The sequence below is a fragment of the Chiloscyllium plagiosum genome, unplaced genomic scaffold (genome assembly GCF_037043375.1).
Source record: "Chiloscyllium plagiosum isolate Xiang-an unplaced genomic scaffold, Cpla_swu_hap1 HiC_scaffold_36, whole genome shotgun sequence".
NCBI classification, from domain to species: domain Eukaryota; kingdom Metazoa; phylum Chordata; class Chondrichthyes; order Orectolobiformes; family Hemiscylliidae; genus Chiloscyllium; species Chiloscyllium plagiosum.
The window spans coordinates 39,199,800-39,221,679 of record NW_028270174.1 but is presented as its reverse complement, the minus strand read 5'-3'; the positions used below and the strand labels follow the sequence as shown (position 1 = coordinate 39,221,679).

At 43.8% G+C, this 21,880-nt stretch overlaps 1 long non-coding RNA gene across 13 annotated transcripts; it reads right to left on the bottom strand.

Annotated features, from left to right (window-relative positions):
• Positions 1-6,072: 6,072 nt before the first annotated feature.
• LOC122539340 (uncharacterized) lies at positions 6,073-21,558 on the bottom strand. Of its 13 annotated transcripts, none has more exons than XR_015753343.1 (5): positions 20,640-20,765; positions 14,361-14,472; positions 13,312-13,382; positions 8,673-8,729; positions 6,073-7,578 (listed from the first exon to the last, which is right to left on the bottom strand). It is a non-coding gene; the product is annotated as an uncharacterized LOC122539340 (long non-coding RNA). The 13 variants fall into 13 exon arrangements; XR_015753344.1 differs by having other exon boundaries at positions 14,373-14,472; XR_015753345.1 differs by lacking the exons at positions 8,673-8,729; positions 20,640-20,765 and adding an exon at positions 16,434-17,022.
• Between the last annotated feature and the right edge of the window lie 322 nt (positions 21,559-21,880).

The following is a 21,880-nucleotide window of genomic DNA, read 5'->3' as shown; positions in this document are numbered from 1 at the left end:
GCACGTTCTCCCTGTGTCTGCGTGGGTTTCCTCCGGGTGCTCCGGTTTTATCTCACAATCCAAAAATGTGCAGGTCAGGTGAATTGGCCATAGTGTTAGGTGATGGGGTAAATGTAGAGGAATGGGTCTGGGTGGGTTGCTCTTCGAAGGGTCGGTGTGGGCTTGTTGGGCCGAAGGGCCTGTTTCCACACTGCAAGTAATCTAATTTAAAAATAAGCTGTCTGTAGGGGTGCACAAAACAGTTATACAACTGAAACGGTTTCTTTGCCAAAGATACATGGGAGTCGCTGATATAGATGTTAGTGCGAAGGAAGTTGTCCCTCACTAGAAACTCAGAATAGTATACTGCACAGTATCTCGACTAGCTGGTCTTCAGAACAGAGTTGACCTTGACTGAATGTTGCAGACTGGCACATTCCAAGCTCCAGGACTACATGCTGAGGGACACACTAAAGCTTGGAGGAGCTGCTGCCAAGGGGCAGGGGGAAAGGTTAGTGTTGGAGGAATTCCTGCTGAAGTTAAATGGGGGTCCGTTCAGGTATTGGACCCTCCTCGTGCCTCAAATGCAGGTAAATATAATCTCATTCAAGTAGGGCTTGCCTTTGGTTTGTTTGGATAGAGTCAAGCAACTATCATTTATTTGTTTTGTTTCCTTCATATGTTATTGTACAGAACTGAGCTGCATCTGTGACTATGTATAAAGAGATTCTTTTTGAATAAAGTATATTTTTGAAAATTAAAAAAAACTGTACTGAATCTCAAATTGCAAATTGTGGAATATGTCCTTTCTCCTGAAACTGACACTTATCACATTGGAAAGAATAAACATTGATACCAGAATATGAATTTCAGAACCAGCCTTGCTCAGCATGGAACAAGTGTCCACTTTCATCTACAATCCATAACAATACCTGGTGAGGTGGAGTGAAACAAGAACAGTTTGGGGACTTTAGGCACTGTCACCTGATCCACTTACAATCAGCAATTTTCTGATCATTTACATGACTGTATTGTCTTTAAGGCTTAGTTCAAACTTGTTTAACACCAAATTCCTATCAGTGACATTTATGAAGCTGCAAAGGTATTTCATATAATCTAGAAATTGCTGAGCAACTTTTCAGTAAAAGATAACAAATCACATAATCAATGATGTGAAGGACAATAATGAGGCTGGAAAAAGACAAATAATGACGAAACAATAGAATTTGAAAAGAGGCAATTACTTATAACTTTCAGCTACATGTTCACCAGGCACTTGAAATGGTTATAGAGGCTGTGTAAGGAGGAAGGAGCTGCAGTGCTGTGCAACCAGTGCTCAAAGCTATCAAACATTTTAAGGTTAGTGATGTATTAGAATGAATAAAGAATGTGAGTTCTCAATGAATATAATTTACAAGGCTGGCAGTACTTCCCATTTCATTAATGATTTATTGATTTTTCACTATTGGCTTAATGTACAAAAGTCACTGGAATATAAATTCTTCATCTTTCTCCCTGTCTATAATTTGTTCAAATTAAGAGTAAAAGTGCACATTTATTAAATTGTAACTGAGATTCCAGGGACTGACACCGCAATAATATTTTAGAGTGGCCTGCGGTCAGATTTGACCACAGGGCACGGTACTCTTGCAGCTCTCAGTACTGACGACTGTCCTTCCCTGCATTTCTCATCAAATATCAAGAGCAAGCCCTCTGCAGGGCTGGCCTTTGAACCACAGATTGTGAAGCAAGTCCAGGGACAATTTTGCTCCTGTTCACCAGGCTCAGCACTTGCTGTTGGTGGCCAGACAGCTGCCTGAAGAAGTCTCTATTATCTTTTGGGCCTGAGGGAGGGAATGAATTGGGACTCCAAATGTTTTTATGCCTGCCTGAGCAATCATCAGCTTATCCCTGGGATCTCTGCACATTTTCTGACCTATGTGTATTTCAGGCACCATATATTTGAGTAACTTCACCCCTCTATCCCCTCTTCACAACATCCCACCCCATATACTGGGAAGCTTATAGAAATTAACTATGAACAGCTAAGGCAGGATAAAGGGTGCATTTCATCCTATTTCCTTGTCATCTTTATGATGGACCGAAACAGGGCTTCTTAAAATGACTGAATAAGTCCTGACTAAAACAATAGGAGTATATCTGCAGTATAATGGTGAACTGCTCCACTTACCCCTAAACCATGTAGAGTCATAGAATTCCTACGGTATGGAGAGATGCCATTTGGCCCATCAAGCATCCCACACAGACCCCTACTCTGTCCCATAACCATGCATTTACAATGAATAATCTGCACATCCTTAGATAATACAGGGCAACTTAGCATGGCCGATCCATCTAGCCTGCACATATAGGCCATACAGTCATGTTGTGAAACTTGAAAGGGTTCAGCAAAGGATGTTGCCAGGGTTGGAGGATTTGAGCTAAAGGGAGAGAATGAACAGGCTAGGGCTGTTTTCCCTGGAGCATCGGAGGATGAGGGGTGACCTTATAGAGGTTTATAAAATCACGAGGGGCATGGATAGGATAAATAGACAAAGTATATTCTCTGGGGTGGGGGAGTCCAGAGCTAGAGGGCATAGTTTTAGGGTGAGAGTGGAAAGATATAAAAGAGACCTAAGGGGTAACTTTTTCATGCAGAGGATGGTACGTGTATGGAATGAGCTGCTGAGGGAGTGGTGGAGGCTGGTACAACTGCAACATTTAAAAGGCATCTGGATGGGTATATGAATAGGAAGGGTTTGGAGGGATATGGGCCGGGTGCTGGCAGATGGGACTAGATTGGGTTGGGATATCTGATTGGCATGGACGGGTTGGACTGAAGGGTCTGTTTCGGTGCTGTACATCTCTATGACTCTATGACTCATACAGCACAAGAACAGACTCTTCAGTCCAACCAGTCCCTGCCAAACATAATTCCAAACTGAACTAGTCCCACCTGCCTGCTCCTGGCAAATATCCCTCCCAACCTCTCTTATTCATGTACTTATTCAAATATCTTGTACCCACATTCACCACTTCCTCAGGAAGTTCACTCCACATGCAAACCACCCTACCGTGTAAAAATTTTACCGCACGTGTCTTTTTTAAATCTTTCTCCTTTAACCTGAAAAATGTGTTCCTGATCTTGAAATCCCTCATTCTAGCATAAATCTTTGGAAGGAAACTGGAGCATCTGATGGAAACCGAGGCATCCAATGGAAACCCACACAGACATGAGAGAACATGCAAACCCCACACAGACAGTCACACCAGGCTGGAATCCAACCCAGGCCTTTGGTGCTTTGAGACAGCAGTGCTAACCACTAAGCCAACATGAAACTGTCTGAGAAATTGACTCCCCAGTGAAGAGAAAGCTCTTCTAAAGATCCTGACGAAACTTGATCAGGTGGGATGTGGAAATGAGGTTTCCTCTTATGGGAGAACTGAACTGAAGGCGGGTCACTGAAACATTAACTGTTTTCCCTTCACAGATACTGACAGACCCAGTGAATTTCTCCAGCATTTTTTGCTTTCATTTCAGATCTTCAGCATCCAGAGTTCTTTGTTTTATTTGAGGTTGATAGATTCTTGATTATCAGGAACACGCAGATGTGTAGAGCAGAGGTTAAAGTCAAATCAGTAAAGGTTTCGTTGAATGGCAGAGTAGGCTGAAAGGGAGGAGGAGCCTCTATTTGTTCCCTGTTTGTTTGTATCTTGTTGCAGTTTATGTAGTGTGACACTTGCTAATTATTGAAAACATTTTCTTTATTAATGCATTTTAAAGGACAGTGATGAAGACCACAAATTCTAAAATTATGCAAATCATGATTGGCTTTGAATTTGTTGACAAGAATTTTTATTTCTAGAGTACAGGTAGAATTAAAATAAAACTATGAAAACGTTTTTGACAACTTTCAGATCCTTGCAGGCAGTGTCAAGCCACAAACCACTGTTATAATCCTAGCTGATGGTAATACTGAACAAGTCAGATTTCAGAATGAAACTTGATAGACCAGAAGGTTTACTTTTGTATTTGTTTACTCATGGAGGTCACTGAACATTAGCATGGAAAAAGGGTAACTTCTCAGTAAAATGTGAGTATCTGTAAAGTTATTACTTGGATAAAGAGATTGCTCTTACTTTCTGGTGTCTGGAATATATTCTTCAACATTTTTCTTGGCTAGTGTCATATAGTTTGTGTTTTCTTTTTTGTGTAAGAAACTTTTCATTCTTTTGTTAAAAGTGCATTGGCAGTCTCTTATGAATATATTCCATATACAAGAAAATATGAGTTATCTGTTTTTATCTAAATAATAAATGCTTGATACTTTATAGATACTTAAATCTTAACGAGAAGTTACCCTTTCTCCGTCTGATGTTTTTTGATCACCTGGCATAGCTGTAATCGGCTTCCTTTTGGCAAATTGTTGTGTATTCACTGGATGCTATTGTGTTTAGGTAATATCTCTTCCTGAAACCCTTAAAATAAACTGATAATTCAGCTTTCAATTAGGTTTTCCTAAAAGTAGGTTTTCAACAGTATTGTAGAATGTCTTCTTCTCTGTTACCCCACAGCATCTGCTTCTGCAACTTCCTTCAAACTGACTTCTAAACATCTTAGGACTTGTCCCAAGCCCTGACTACTTGGAGACTGTAAGTAATTCCACTTCTGCAGTTATGGGTCTCTGTCCAAGATCACACTTTTTCAACATCAGATATATGGGAACACCACCACCTTCAAGTTCCCCTCTAAATCACTCACCATCCTGACATGGAAACTGTCGTTGGGGCGAAATCCTGGAATTCACTCCCTAAGGGCATTGTGGGTCAGCCCACAGAAGATAGACAGCAGCAGATCAAGAAGGGCAGCTCATCACCATCTTCTCAAGGGCATCGAGGGATGGGCAATAAATGCTGGCCCAGCCAGCGACACCCACATCCCACAAATGAATTTTAAAAAGCATTCACAAAATATGGATTGTACATGAATCAACAGATGGACTTTCTGCATATTATGGTGCTAACAATTGCACATCCACATGATGGGTGCTACAGGTAAATAGCATCAGAATATTTTATGAAAGATGCACATTTGTATTCATTTATTAATAGCTATTTGTCCACATGGACTTCTTTGAAAGGGTCTGAAAATCCCAGATTATTAATCCCAGAGTCTTCAAAGGAAGTACAAATGCATTATGATAGAGTATTTTTAATTGGGTCGTTTAGCTTTCATTAATATTAGACATCTCAATAGTTATATAAATTCAAATCCCAATATGCTCATTGCATAATATCACCATGTAGTATAATACTCAATTCTAAGAGGAAATACAGGACAGAATAAGGCTATTTGGCCCATTGAGTCGGTGCTCTCTGTAGAGCTCTCTGTATATTAACCCAGTCAATTCCATTCACCAGTTGCCCTGAAAATTTATTTCCCTCAAGCAGCTTCCCAATTTGCTTTTGAAACATTCAGCATTTGTAACTTTGTAACCTTTTTAACTTCCTAGTTATTACTATTGCTGAGTAAAACATTCTTCCTTACATGTGCCTATTTACTTTGGCCAAAACTTTAAAGCTGGGTCCCTCCAGTCCTTGTACGGTGTACTCAAAGAGCATATCTAACACCATCATAATCATGTCCACCCTCTATCAAATCATGTCCACCCTCTATCAAATCGTGTCCACCCTCTATCAAATCGTGTCCACCCTCTATCAAATTGTGTCCACCCTCTATCAAATCATGTCCACCCTCTATCAAATCGTGTCCACCCTCTATCAAATTGTGTCCACTCTCTATCAAATCATGTCCACCCTCTATCAAATCGTGTCCACCCTCTATCAAATCGTGTCCACCCTCTATCAAATCTCTCTCTGTTTCCCTTGCGCCAAGAAGACCCACCCCAGGTTTGTTTTTATTCAGTCACAGGATGTGGACATCACAGGTTAGTCCAGCATTTATTGCCCATTCCTAATAGCCTAGAGAGTAGTTGGGAGTCAATATTACTGTGGGTTGGAGTCACATGCAGGGTGGGCTAGATAAAGATGACAGTTTCCTTCCCTAAAATTTAAAAATCACACAACACCAAGTTATAGACCAACAGGTTTATTTAGAGCACTAGTTTTTGGAGCGCAGCTCCTTCATCAGGTGGTTGTGGAATCCACAATACTCTCATTGTGGCCAAACAAATAATCTTGCTAACAAGATGTCTTAATAATGGGAACGTCACAGTTGAGTGGCAGAAGAAGTACTCAAATTCCACGCAGTATTTGAAGGCTTGAAGAAAGAAAAAAAATTGCTAGTTTTCCTGCTGCTTATCATTCTCTAACGATTTCTCATGGATATGCAGAGTTATGATCACTGCAGTAAGTGCCCCTACGTTCATATAGAATCCAAATTAGCTGTTTGAACTAGATATCCAAACTCATACATCATGAGCATCCACTTGACTGAGCCAGTTTATTTTCATAAAATCTTGGATATATCAAGTGCACAGATCATTTCTGCTGAGATACTGGTGCCAGATCCCAGTTCAACAATATAACGACAAGATTGCTGATAGACACTGATTACACCTTGTGTAATGCTGAGCAGTACAAAACTAGAATGCCCCAGCTTCAATGTTCAATTTGTACGGTGTGTGCTCTTCTCAATTAACATAATATTTTGGGAGAACTATGAGCCTAAATGACCTGAAGTAGGTTTTTAAAACAGTCCTAAAGGAGGCAGAGACAAAACGCTGTTCAATGAAGACATTAGAGAGTTTTGGGGGTTGACAACAGAAGGCACAATTATCACAGTGTGGAGAGATTAATTTCAAAGTTGATCAAGAAACTACAATCAGAAAAGGCCATATATCTCACACTGTTTAGTATTGCTGGAGGAGATTACACAGATAGGGAGAGGTGAGATCATGGAGGGATTGGAAAACAAAAGTAATAATTATGAAATTGAGGCATTTTTCAACCTTGAATCAATCTAAGTGGCATGGTGGCTCAGTGGTTAGCACTGCTGCCTCACAGCACCAGGGTCCCAGGTTCGATTCCAGCGTTGGACGACTGTCTGTGTGGATTTCCCTCTGGGTGCTCTGGTTTCCTCCCACAGTCCAAAGATGTGCAGATCAGGTGAATCGGCCATGCTAAGTTGCCCATGCGTTAGTCAGAGGGAAATGGGTCCAGGTGGGTTACTCTTCGGAGGATCGGTGTGGACTTGTTGGGCCGAAGGGCCTGTTTCCACACTGTAGGGTATCTAGAATCAATTTAAGTTTGCAAGCAGAAAAGTGATGAGAAATGGGACTTGGTACAAGTCAGATAACTGTCATAGGCAGCAACGTTTATGGAGGGTATATGATAGGAGGCTGGCAAAGAATGCATTGACATGTTGAAATCCAGAAGTATCACAGCTATGGATCAGTGTTTCAACAGCAGAGGAGTTGAAGGAGGACCATAGTCAGTTCATGTTACAGGAATGGAAACAGTTGGTCTTGGTGATGGTATGGGTAAGTGGTTAGGATTCCATGTCGGAGTTAACGCCAATATTGTCAACAGGCTGGGCCAACCTCTGATTGTTGCTTTGGAGTTCAGTGAAGTTAGTGCCTGGGGAACAAAAGCAATGGGCGTAACTTAACTTAATCAAAGCATATTCACTTGCATATCATTTCACAGACATGAATAAGAGAAAACTGAATTCTCAATTCCCTTCTCTTACTGTAAATAATCAGTGGGTTTTGAAAAAGCAACATGTAGCTATTTTACCCCTCACCAGTATTAGAGTTTTTATTAGATTCCCTACAGTGTGGAAACAGACCATTCGGCCCAACAAGTCCGCACCGACCCGTCGAAGCGCAAGCCACCCAGACCCATTCCCCTACATTTAGCCCTGCCCCTAACACTACAGGCAATTTAGCATGGCCAATTCACCTGACCTGCACATTTTTTGGACTGTGGGAGGAAACCAGAGCACCTGGAGGAAACCCACATAGACATGTGGAGAATGTGCAACCCCCACACAGTCAGTCGCCTGAGGCGGGAATTGAACCCAGGTCTCTGGCGCTGTGAGGCAGCAGTGCTAACCACTGTGCCACCGTGCCACCCATGGCAGCTGGAAATCAAGGCCAGGTATTCAGAAGTTGTCACAAAAGTTATCTTTTTGAAATTAAGTACTCAATGTTCCCCAATGTACATATCTTTTAGATCCAGGTTGACAGAAAGCATGGAGGAGAATGTGAGGACTGCAGATGCTGGAGATCAGAGTCAAAGAGTGTGGTGCTGGAAAAACACAGCAGGTCAGGCAGAAACCAAGGAGCAGGAGAATCGACGTTTCGAGCATAAACCCTTCATCAGGAATGAGAGGGTGGCCCATGGGGACTGAGAGATAAGTGGGAGGGGAGTGGGGCCAGGCGGGAGGCAGCTGGGAATACAATAGGTGAATGAAGGTGGGGGTGAAGATTTTCCTCCTCCCTCGACAAGGTTCTCAGTGAGTCTCTCACTGCACCCCTCGGTCATCTCCAAATTGGCACTGCCCTCTTGAACAGTCCAAAGGGCCCATCTTCCTTCCCACCTATCTGCTCCACCCTCCTCTCCGCCCTATCACCTTCACCCTCACCCATCACGTTCCCAGCTACCTTCCCCCAGCCCAGTAATCTCTCAGCCTCCTTAGGCCACTCCCTCATTCCTGATGAAGAGCTTACCTGCTCACCTGCTCCTCAGATGCTGCCCGACTGGCTGTGTTTTTCCAGCTCCACACTCTTTGACAGAAAGCATGGAAAAGCAGTACAGGGAAATTATTAACCATCAGTATATAACTCCACTAATTAAAACTGAAGACCCCTTATAAATTTGCTCTTATACAAACAAGGAGTAACTAGGAACTACGTTCCTGTTCACGCGGTTGCTGATACGATTCTTTGATTCTTCTACCAATCAGAATGCTGCTTCTCATCATCCTTCTCTAGGTGTCCCCTATGGTTTGTAAGACAAACAGGATGGCTAGCTCACTGACAAAAAGTCCAGGACGTTCTGACTAAAAATCACAGCTGACAACAAATTCTGAAAGAAAGATAAATTGGTTTTCTTCTGGTTTAAGTTGTTTTTTATTTCTGCAGGGAACAGAGAGAGCTCCTAAACTGGTGGCTGTTTGAAAGCTCCTCTATCCTGTTCACAGTCTGAAACTGCTCAATTACTTGAGAACCACATAGTTTGGGAGACACCGCAGAAAGGAAAAAGAACCAAGCTGGGGGAGGACAAAGCACCTGTAGATGATGAGGGAAGTCGGAGAAGCATAAAAGCAAAATATTATATACAATATGGTGAAGATTAGTGGGAAACCAAAGGATTAGGAAGCCTTTAAAAAACAGCAGAGGATAACTAAAAAAAACTAAGGAAGGGGAAGAAAATAAAATATGAGTTGAAGTTAGCTATCAATATGAAAGAAGATTGCAAGAATTTTTTTTTCAATATCTAAAGGGTAACAGAAAGGCAAGAGTGGACATTGAACCATTGGAAGATAAGGTAGGAAAAGTAGTAATGGTGAAGAAGGAGATGATGAAGTAACTGAAGAGATATTTTGCATCAGTTTTCACAGTGGAAGACACCAGCAGTATACCCAAATTTCAAGAGAATTAGGACAGAGGTGAGTGTCGTGGTCATCACTAAGGAGAAGGTGCTGGAGAAGCTGAAAGATCTGAAGGTATATAAATTACCTGAACCGGATAGACTGCACTTCAGAGTTCTGAAGGAGACTGCGGAAAAGATTGTAGAGGCATTGGTGGTGATCTTTCAGGAATCACTGGAGTCAGGGAAGGCACCAGAAGACTGGAAAATGGCTAATGTTATGCCCCTGTTTAATAGAACATAGAACATCACAGTGCAGAGCAGGCCCCTCAGCCCGCGATGTTGTGCCAACCTGTGAAAATAATCTGATGCCCATCTAACCTACACTGTTCCAGTATTATCCATATGTATGTCCAATGCCCATTTAAATGCCCTTAATGTCAGCGAGTATACTACTGTTGCAGGCCCCTACGCCCCAACTACTCTCTGAGTGAAGAAACTACCTCTAATATCTGCCCTATATCTATCACCCCTCAATTTAAAGCTATGTCCCCTTGTGTTAGCCTTCACCATCTGACAAAAAAGGCTCTCACTGCCCACCCTATCTAACCCTCTGATTATCTTATACATGTCAATTAAGTCACCTCTTAACCTTCTTCTCTCCAATGAAAACAGCCTCCGTTCCCTCAGACTTTCCTCAAAAGGCCTTCCCTCCATACCAGGCAACATACCAGTGAATGTTCTCTGAACCCTTTCCATAGCTTCCACATCCTTCCTATAATGTGGTGACCGGAACTACATGCAATACTCCAGGTGAAGCCTTACCAGTGTCTTGTACAGCTGAAGCATGACTTCGTGGCTCCGAAACTCAATCTCCCTACCAATAAAAGCTAACACACCATATGCCTTCTTAACAACTCTATCAACCCGGGTGGCAACTTTCAGGGATTTATGCACCAGGACACCGAGATCTCTCTGTTCATCTACACCACCAAGAGTCTTACCAGTAGGCCGGTACTCTGCATTCCCATTACTTCTTCCAAAGTGAACTACCTCACACTTTTTTAAGAAGGGAGGGAGTCAGAAGACCAGAAACTATAGGTCTATCTGCCTGACTTTGGCTATTGGTAAGATTTTAGAAGTCCATCATTAAGGATGAGATTGCGCAATACTTTGAAGTGCATGGTAAAATAGGGTCAGATAGCATGGCTTCATCTAAGGGGAGGAGAAAGTGAGGTCTGCAGATGCTGGAGATCAGAGCTGAAAATGTGTTGCTGGAAAAGCGCAGCAGGTCAGGCAGCATCCAGGGAACAGGAGAATCGACGTTTCGGGCATTAAGCCCTTCTTCAGGAAGAAGGGATTCAGGAAGGCTTATGCCCGAAACGTCGATTCTCCTGTTCCCTGGATGCTGCCTGACCTGCTGCGCTTTTCCAGCAACACATTTTCAGCTCTTCATCTAAGGGGAGGTCATGCCTATCAAATCTGTTTGAATTCTTTGAGAAGGTAATGACAACGTTAGACAAAGGAAAACCAGTGGAAGTGATCTATTTGGATTTCCAGAAGGACTTTGACAAGATGCTAAACAGTAGGCTCCTAAATAAGATAAGAGCCCATGGGTTGGGGCAAGGAACTGGTATGGATAGAGAATTGGCTGACTAGTAGAAGGCAGAGAGTAGCGAAAATGGATCTCTTTCATGATGGCAGCCAGTGATTAGTGGAGTTGCTCAGGGATCTGTGTTGGGACCACAACTATTCACATTACACATTAATAAACTGAACAAAAGCACTGAGGGCATTGTTGCCAAGTTTGTAGATGACACAAAGATAGGTGGAGGGACAAGTAGTGTTGAGAAAGCGGGTAGGCCACAGAAGGACTTGAACATGCTCAGTGAGTGGGCAAAGAAGTGGCAGGTGAAATGCAATGTAGGAAAATGTGAAGTTCTTCCTTTTGGGTAGGTAGAATAGAGATGTAGACTATTTTCTAAATGGAAAAGGCTTCAGAAAATTGGAACACAAAAGGACTTGGGATTCCTAGTTTAGGATTCTCTTCAGGTTAACTTGTAGTTCATTTGGCACATAGGAAGTCAAATGGAATGTTAGTATTCATTTCAAGAGGACTAGAATACAAAAGCAGAGATGTACTGCTGAGACTGTATAAGGCTCTGGTCAGACCATATTTGTAATATCACAAGCAGTTTTGGGTCTTGTATCTAAGGAAGGATGTGCTGGTATTGGAGGATGTTTACAAGAATAATCCTTGGGAAGAAAGAATTGTCATATGAGGAACAGTTGATGACTCTGAGTCTGTACTCACAAGTTTGGAAGGATGAGGGGGATGCGATTGAAACAAGAGTCTGTTTTAGAGCCACTGCTGTTTGTCATTTTTATAAATGACCTGGATGAGGGCATAGAAGGATGGGTTAGTAAATTTGCAGGTGACACTAAGGCGGTGGAATTGTAGATAATGCTGAAGGATGTTGTAAGTTATAGTGGAACATAGATAAACTGCAGAGCTGGGCTGAGAGGTAGCAAATGGAGTTTAATGTGGAAAAGTGTGAGGTGATTCACTTTGGAAGGAACAACAGGAATAAAGACTACTGGCCTAATGGTAAGATTCTTGGTAGTGTAGATGAACAGAGAGATCTCAGTGTCCATGTACATAGATTCCTGGAAGTTGCCACCTAAGTTGATAGGGTTGTTAAGAAGGCATACAATGTGTTAGCTTTCATTGATAGAGGGATTGAGTTTCAGAGCCATGAGGTCAAAATACAGCTGCACAAAACTCTGGTGCAGCCGCACTTGGAGTACTGCATACAGTTCTTGTCACCACATTATAGGAAGTTATGAAAAGGGTTCAGAGGAGATTTACTAGGATGTTGTCTGGTATGGAGGGAAGGTCTTATGAGGAAAGGCTGAAGGACTTGAGGCTGTTTTCGTTAGAGAGAAGAAGGTTGAGAGGTGACTTAATTGAGATATATAAGATAATCAGAGGGTTAGATAGGGTGGACAGTGAAAGCCTTTTTCCTCAGATGGTGATGGCGAGCATGAGGGGACATAGCTTTAAATTGAGGGGTGATAGATATAGGACAGATGTCAGAGGTAGTTTCTTTACTCAGAGTGTAGTAAGGGCGTGGAACACCCTGCCTGCAACAGTAGTAGACTCGCCAACTTTAAGGGCATTTAAATGGATAAACATATGGATGAAAATGGAATAGCGTAGCATAAATGGGCTTCAGATTGTTCCACAGCTCAGCACAATATCGAGGGCCGAAGGGCCTGTACTGCGCTATAATGTACTGTTTTTATGAAACTTACAGAATACTGAGAGACCTGGACAAAGTGGAAGCAGAGAAGATGTTTCCACTAGTAGGACAGATAGGACCCAAGGGCACAGCCTCCAGGGAGAAGGGACGATGCTTTAGAACTGAGCCAAGGAGGAACTTCTTCAACCAGAGGGTGGTTAGTTGGTGGAACTCATTCCCACAGAGAGCTGTGGAGGCCAGGTCATTGAGTATATTTAAGACAGAGATACATAGGTTCTTGGTTAGTAAGAGGATCAATGATTATCGGGAGAAAGCAGGAGAAGGGGGCTGAGAAACATTTTAGCCATGATTGAATGAAGGAGCAGACTCGATGGACAAAATGGCCCAATGCTGCTTCATATCTTATGGTTTTATGTTTATTGGCAGGTTGAAGGTCTTTGTCGTTGTTAACTTATCACCAGTCTACAAACTAATCTGCTACTCATTACCAACCAAAGCTCCATTTGTATATCACCTTTTCAGTTCCAGTTCATCTGCAACCACTGTTAATAACCCACGTTGTGCAAGTATGTTCACAATAAGTATCTAAGAAAAAATAATTCTCATTTCAGTCCACAATTTAAGAAAACCTCAAAAATAAAAAGACACAGTCTTTTCAAGAGTCCTATGTAAAGGGTTTATTGCACGATTCCCTCAAAGAGGTCAACTTTCAAAAGGAACAAAGATACCAGATGAACCTTGATTATCCAACGGATACAGCAGGCAGTATTTTGCTTGGTTAATCCAATTCCGGATAATCCAATGTTGGATTACAGTTTAGTTGAGCATCGGGACCTTGCAATCTTGCAGATAATCTGATATTCGGATAATCGAATGCCGGATAACCGAGGTTCCTCTGGGGTTACTTGTTCTCTTGTTGCTCAGAAGTCTTGTTTCTTTTCTGCTGGGCTTCTGAAGGAATAGCTTGGAGACTTTGCAGTGTCCAGTTTTTCAATAATGTGGATGTTACTGCGCTTGCTGTCTCAGTAACCCCACTGGAGTAGTCCATGGGAAATCAAGCTTCACTTACCCTAGAGTTATCTCTGCATCACATGAATCAATTCTCTCAAAGGATGGCCATGCTTAATTGCTTCAGTTTTCCTTTCTTCCTACGTATTTCAAATTATAAAATTTGAACTTGGGAGTCGGCTGGTCATAATTTCCCAATGATCACCTTTTGATGTACTGGCTCTATAAATTTCAGTCCTCAACTCAGAGGCTGAACCAAAATGACCATACACCAACTGTTTATGTTTCAATTACAGTAGCGCCTTGACTTACGAACTTAATCCGTTCCGGGACCCGGTGTGCTAACCGAAAAGTTCACGAACTGAATCAGTTTTTCCCATTGTTCGGAGAGCGTAATAATGCTTGGACGTAGCAATGAACGATGTTCACAGCGCACGCGTCAAAGACGAACTGAATGAGATCACGCGGGGCCCGAGAGCTTTTGCGTTCAACAAGCGGGTAGCAAAGCAGAACAATGAAACCACATGGTCGCACACAGGCTTTTTGCGTTCGTACCTTCATTCGTACCTTGAATTTCGTACGTACGTTGAAGCAAACATACAATCCTGTTTGTAAACCGATTTGTTCATGAACGGGGTCGTTCGTACGCCGAGGCGCTACTGTAATGCTAAAGAAAAAGACAGTTGTTATCATGTTTGGTAAGGTGGAAGATTCTGGATACTGCAGATGCTGGAGTTCAGAGTCCAGATTAGAGTGGGTGCTGGAAAAACACAGCAGGTCAGGCAGCATCCCAGGAGCAGGAAAATCGACGTTTCGGGCAAAAGCCCTTCATCAGGAATGAGGCAGGGAGCCTCTGGTGTGGAGAGATCAGGTTTGGTAATCTCACTGCCTGGTAAGACCAGGTTCACCAGTAACTTCCAGGGGAGTTGGATATGTGGAGAAAATTGTTCAACTATGGGCAAGGGGGTGGGCCTGGATAGTTCTTCCAAAGATCCAGCACAGGGATAACGGGCCAAATGGACTCCGACGTTGCTTGGTTTAAGGATGCCATTCTTGTGTACCCACTACTTGGCATGAAAATAATTCTACTGGTGAACCAAGGGGGGTATTCTTTAAAAGGAACTGGAGTAATTTAAATCAGAGCTTCATTCGCCAGGACCCTTTTATGTTGTTTTTAGTCTCAGTCCCTTAAACTGAGGAGATTCTAAATCTCCTGGTTACCGCCAGTACTTTGGGGATGGGAATTCAATTACCGGGAAGCTGGTCTTGTCTGGTAAACGGGAGGGATTCCCGGGCAAACATAAACTCAGGTTTCAGTTCATTTTCTATCTCTGCTGAACAAATCGACTTTGGATGAGTTCCGGTTTCCAGGAACATTTGCAGCCTTTATAGCTGCTGTGATTTACCTCAGGGTCTGGTTTGACTCTCTGAGTTGAGAATAAGTGGAGAAGCCGCGAAGTTGCTCCCTCAGAAGGAGCTGTGCGACATCCGCCGCAAACAGATTTGCAGGAAAGCTCCCAGAATGAACAGTTCCAGCTGAATATGGCCCGGCTGTCCCGGCCGAGAGGCAGAAACCGGGATCTGGTGATGGACCGGCGCTTTGTAAAATCGAATTCCTCAACTACAATCCCAGGCACAAAGCTTTGCCGGTTTTTAAATTGGAAAGGATTACTGGAATAGTTTGAAACGGTTACATCTGGACTGAATGAGGTCAGGGTGCTGGCCGAGGTCAGCTCAGTTTGAACTGAGAGACCAGGCGGGACCCAGCTCTCTGTGCGATTAGTGTTAGACCCGGCAGCCCCTTTCTCGTCCAATAACGCTAAGGTTTAGTCATAAATTTGTTCAGTTTCAGACCGGAATCTACAGAGCCATTTTCAAATGCTCCCAACTTTGTCAAAGGAGTGTCTGAGGGCTTGGTCCTTAATTAGGTGCAACCAAAGAGCTTAGATTCCCTGCAGCGTGGAAACATTCAGTAACCCACCCAGACCCATTTCCCTCTGACTAATGTACCTAAGACACTGGGGCAATTAGGTACGGCCAATTCACCCTGGCCTGCACATCCTTGTGACTGTGGGAGGAAACCGGAGCAAATGCAGAGAATGTGCAAACTCCACTCAGAGAGTCGCCCGAGGCTGGGATCGAACCCAGGACCCTGGGCGCTGTGAGGTAGCAGTGCTAACCACTGAGCCACCATAATGTATGAGGTTGAATGACCGGAAACTGAACTTGTGACATACCGAATCCTACCAAGATGATGCAGCCGCGCGTATTCCAGTTTACCTACATCTAATGTAACGGGCTGTTATCAGAAATATTTGGAGTGGGCTATTTTTTAAAAAAAAACCAGCCTGAGCAGAACGAGACTCCCGCAGTGAACTCTGGCAGATTGCAAATCAATTGTGAAGGACCAGATCGCCAAATCGATAGAGTTAGCTTATCCATCCAGAAAGACTCGGCAGTCTCTCACCGTCACATTCAGTTGTTTGTTAAATGACTCAGAGGCTTTCATCCCCTCAGACACCCATTCCACAGCCCGGTTACTCTGTGCAAAGAGCTTCCTGACATCAAGCAGCCTTTCCCTCATTTGTCTTTTATCGTGGTTTAGTTTGAAGTATTGTCCCAACCTACTTTTTTTTTCCGAAATGGTTTGTGTTCTTTGTTCTTTGTTTACAAGTTGGCATACGTTCCACTCAGTGCATATGTTATAGTTTACAAAGTAGATTGTGATAATGAGTGAGCTTTGAATCAGAGCGAATCCGAACGAGCAAAGAATGATGAAACAGCTCATAGCTTCCAGCTTACTGTGCGCCATCCGCTGTAATACCCTCTCCACGCTATTCCCCAGGAGTAACTGCTGGCTCCCTTCGGCTTCGAGCTGCTGTGAAATGTTCCCCGCTTAGTTAGCGGGGGCAGGGGTTTCTCTAAAGATGAAACGCTATAAAAATGATGCGTGGAATTATAAGCGTGGAAGAGCCGGTGTAATGCCCAGGCAATGTGGCTAACTACAGTATATGACACTCCACGGTCCCTCACTCAAATTAAACCACGTATTTGGTCTTTGAATTAAACTTGGGTTTCCACAGCTGCCAGTCCCTCAATGGTAGTCATGATCTGGATATACCGGTGTTGGACTGGGGTGTACAAAGTTAAAAATCACACAACTGAGCTGAAAATGTGTTGCTGGAAAAGCGCAGCAGGTCAGGCAGCATCCAAGGAACAGGAGAATCGATGTTTCGGGCATGAGCCCTTCTTCAGGAATTCTCCTGTTCCCTGGATGCTGCCTGACCTGCTGCGCTTTTCCAGCAACACATTTTCAGCTCTGATCTCCAGCATCTGCAGCCCTCACTTTCTCCTTAAAAATCACACAACACCAGGTTATACTCCAACAGGTTTAACTGGAAGCGCTAGCGCGGCTCCGATTGATTGATGAAGGGGCCCCAGATGAGGGAGCAGCGCTCCGAAAGCCAGTGCTTCCAAATATACCTGTTGGACTCTAACCTGGCGTTGTGTGATTTTTCACTTTATTCCCTGAATGTTCTCCTCTTCTCCAAGTTTCAATGCCCCTATCTGACCAAGGCCGTTGGGAAAGTGAAAGTCTGCAGTGCTGGGCCCAGACAGCTGCAGGTTCAGCGAGTTTTGGGGCAGAACGAAGACTTTATTTTGGCTTAATGGATGGTCTTCCAGCCGCAGCTGCTGTTTGCCTCAGTGTCTATCCCTTGATTCAAGGCCCTAAATCATAGAAGCTGTGTTTTACAGAGCTGTTGGGAGTAACGTTACCAAAGCACTGCATCCCTTTCTCAGGAGTCTTTGCAAACGTGAATGCCGGAAGAAAACCAGGGGAACAGCTTGGGGTGACACTGTGACACCATGGAACCAGGAAAGATCCGATGAGGACAACGCTTCATGGCCTCAGCCAAGGTATCACGTAGGAGGGGGAACCATTTGTTGTATGAAGACAGATTGAACAGTTTAGGCCTATACTCTCTGGAATTTAGAAGAGTAAGGGGAGATCACATTGAGGTATTCAACATGATAAAGTGTATGGATAAATAGACATGGAGCGGATCCTTCCTCTTGTGGGACATTCTGAGGTGAGAGATCACAGACTCAGGATAAGGGTTGGTAAATTCAAAGCAGGGTTGAGGAGAAACTACTCCTCCCAAAGGTTGTGAATCTGTGGAATTCCCCCCGCCCCAAAGTGCGGGGGATGCTGCGACAGTGAGTAAGTTTAAGGAGGAGTTAGACAGATTTTTAATTGCTAATGGGTTTGAAGGATTATGGGGAAAAGGCAGGAAATGGGTGTGAGGAGCATATCAGCCACGATCGAATGGCGCAGCAGACTCAATGGGCCGAATGGCCTAATTCTGTTCCTATACCTTTTGAACTGATTAGCTCAGTTGGCTGAATGTGAAATTGTATAACAGGGTGGGTATAATTCCCACACCAGCTGAGGTTACCATGACAGACTCTCCTTGTCCACCCCTCCTCTGGCCTGTGTGCCTGGTGACCCTCTGGTTAAACCACCAGCAGCCACCCCTCTGGCATGGGAGAGCACTACTATACTCTGGTAAGATTATGGCAACTTTGCCTTTTGTCACGTGGTGCTGGTTTAATTGCTGTGGCAGTGGAGCGGTGGTTCAGTTCAATGACTTTGACAGTTCAACTATTTGCCCCCAGAAGGAGCTTGGAAGACCTTGATCCCTTCTCCCTGCACTGAGTTCGCTTTTGAGTAACATGGTGCATAAAACATGTTGATGACAATATGCCCAGAGCAATCTTTCATTTTCCTAATCTTTGGGTAAGTTTAGAGAAATAAATCCTGGATTTGCGAGGCATTTTAAAACCTGAGTGGGCACCAGGCGAGAGTGTCCTCTTTACCTTACCACACGGTATTAGCTGGGGGAATTGTAGCTTGAAATGAGATTGCAACTGGGCTCGAAAAGGTATAGCAGCCACTTCAATATTATCGCAGGGATGCAGTTCCCAGAAATATAAACTACTGCAATTCGCTACAAACAAAAAACAAAATTCAGGAAACCATCAGAGAATCAGTTGGCCCAGTACCATCCAGACCTCAGAATCAGACCTGGTTCTAACCTTAACACAAAAGCAAAATCCCGAGGATGCTGGAGATCTGAAAACCAATGTGCTGGAGAAGCTCAGCAGGTTTGGCTGGACCCGTGTGGAGAGAAATAACAGTTCACGTTTCGAGGTCAATATCATTCTAAGGCAAACTGCATTTCTGAAGAACGCATGCAGGCTGAGCTGTGACTTTATAGAGATTTATCAAACCATGAGGGACATCGATAAGGTGAATAGGCAAGATCTTCTCCCCAGTTTAGGGGGATCCAAACCTAGAAGGTATAAGTTTAAGGTGAGAGGGAAAAGATTTAAAAGTGATCTTTTTTCACACAGAGGGTGGTGCGGGTTTGGAATGAGCTGCCAGAGGAAGTGGTGGAGGCTGGTACAATTACAATATTTAAAAAGCATCAGGATGGATGTATGAATAGGAAGGGTTTGGAGGGATATGGGCCGGGTGCTGGCAGGTGGGACTAGATTGGGTTGGGATATCTGGTCGGCATGGACGGGTTGGACCGAAGGGTCTGTTTCTGTGCTGTACATCTCTATGACTCGAAATAGTAACTGTATTTCTCTGTTCACACGCAGTCAGGTCCTGCAGCGTTTCCTGGTTCTAACGCTGTTTTGGTAGCGTGGCTTGAGGCTTGTTCGGGGATTGTAGTTATATTGTTACTGATGCAGGGTGTCCTTAGTTACTGCCCTCTGCTGTGTTGCTGCAAAAAGAAAATGCCAACCCGGGTCATCATCAGTATCTGGCTGAAACTGACTCCATTCAAAGAAATTGTCAAAATCGATCCATTGCAGAGTTCCAAAGTTGCAGAATCGGTATTAAATACACCGCCCATGAGCGGAAACTTCACACCAAAACGGCTTCATTTCTTGCCCCAGCGTGGAGAGAAGCACAGTCGAGGTTCTCTGTAATTTGTGACTGCCCTTCTATTTGAAATGTGCCAATCCTCAGCAACCACAATGAGGGAACTTCAAAATCAATCCTCATTCAAATGGTTCTTAACTCCAGCTGGGAAGATGTTTGCATTTCAAATGTACGTTGTGAAATACTTCTACAGTTTGGTATGTATCAATATCCTGCCATGTGGAAAATTGTTTTAAGTTCTGATTTAAACATTGCTGCAAAACGTTTCAAAAGTAAAATAGTTCTCCGGTTTAAACAAAAAACGCACATTAGAAGACGTGCCCTAATTTACCCAAGATCTTTCAAACACTGGCTGTTAAGGGCTTTGTAAGTTATTACCCTAACACAGTGTGACTTGCAGCAGCCCCGATGTGTAATACAGCAGACTGGGGTGGCTGGTCCTGCCGACACTCTGACTGACACATTTACCATATCAAAAAGTAAACAGCGTCCATCAATGTCAGATAACCAAAACCACAGACCCATTTGTAGCGCGAAGCTGGGGTGCTATCTGCCGAGCGCAATCGAGCGAGACCCATTTCACGATCCGCCCTTTCCCGCCCGTCTCTTCCTACTGAGTCCTGGGAGCCGCCAGCACCGGGGAAGGAGGCCTCGGAAATCAAATCCAAGCTTTCGCTCATTGTGAGGAGCAGCAGCACTCCCAGGTGATGGCATATTACAGTATCCTGACAGCTCCGCCGGCCTTTTCATTGGCAGGGGGGACACAGCCCTGAATTTCCACACACGCACTTTTCAAATCGCATTGCAGAGCTCTCATGCCTTTGTGAAGAGAGTTTAGCACAGAGACTAAATCGCGCCTCTACTATTTACTGTATATTTACCTCGATTCGCCCACAGAATTAATGCTCGGGCCCATTGCAGCAACGCGGCTCTACAAATCCCTGAAGGAGGTGATCATTTCCTTATCCCCGGGGGCCTGGTTATTTTGGGGTAATAGGGATGTGTAAGTAGTCGCTTGGAAAGGATTTCCTGGTAGTGGCGAGGACATCTAATCATTGAGACCCCCCCCCCCCCCCCACCCACCGATCGCATAGGGGAGATCGTTTTCCCAGCATGGGGAAGAGTAATCATAAATTAAGTTTGTGGGTGGGTGATTATCTATTTTGTACAGTTGCAATGTCTTAATTACATTGCACTGGACGTCTCCTGGATTCAGAGCCCATGGCACCCAGGGAGTTTACGCCAATGAATGCAATTAAAGATTATAAAGAGAACTGCCAGCACTATAGCAGAAGACATGCCGAAGAGGGAGAATGGGGTTGGGGAGTAGGAAAGGGAGTTAGTAAAAACGGACCTACAACATACCCAATAAAATGTATCGGGAGTCTGTGGGGCCAAGGTGAAACGGTTTGATTTCCTCATTCTGTGCCTGTGTCTCTCTACACCACGGACAATGGGAAAACAAGCCTGGTGCTTTAACAAGGTGGATATATCAATGTATCGCTTGAAAAACAAAGTACAATTAAAACGAGATTGGGGGGAGGGTGTGCAATGTTTTTGCCTCTCGTCAACCCGATTTGAGCGGCAATATTCCTCATTAAAATATGAATTAGACAGAGGTTGCAGTTCATTTTCAGGTTTGACATGTCTTTCATACAAAGAGGGAGGGGTTTGGGGTCAGTTCTCACATGAATCCTTTTGGTTAAGTCTGACTGTATGAAATCGATCCTTGAATTCCTTTTTGTTGTTGTTATTTCCAGGACGGGATTTGTATCTGTTCCGGACAGGGGGTTGGTGTAGAATGGGAAATGTTTGAACGCCTGGATGATCTTTAAATTCCAGTCGCAGTTCCTGTGGAACTTGGCGTTGCCGTCTAGAGTACTTTGAAGCCCCCATTTGGTCAGTTCCTTGGCCTCCGGGTCTGACATCTTCTCGGCTAATGAAATTTCCCCCCTGATAACTGGTCTGGAAGGGTTGATGGACCAACAGATAATTCCCTTAATTTCTTTAAACGGGTCTTCAGCCGTTCCGGCGTGAAAGGCGGCTTAATGATCAGTCAGACTTCAGATGAAAGGGAAGCCAGAGGGTTAATGAATGAGCGATTTCCTGCGCAAATGGAACC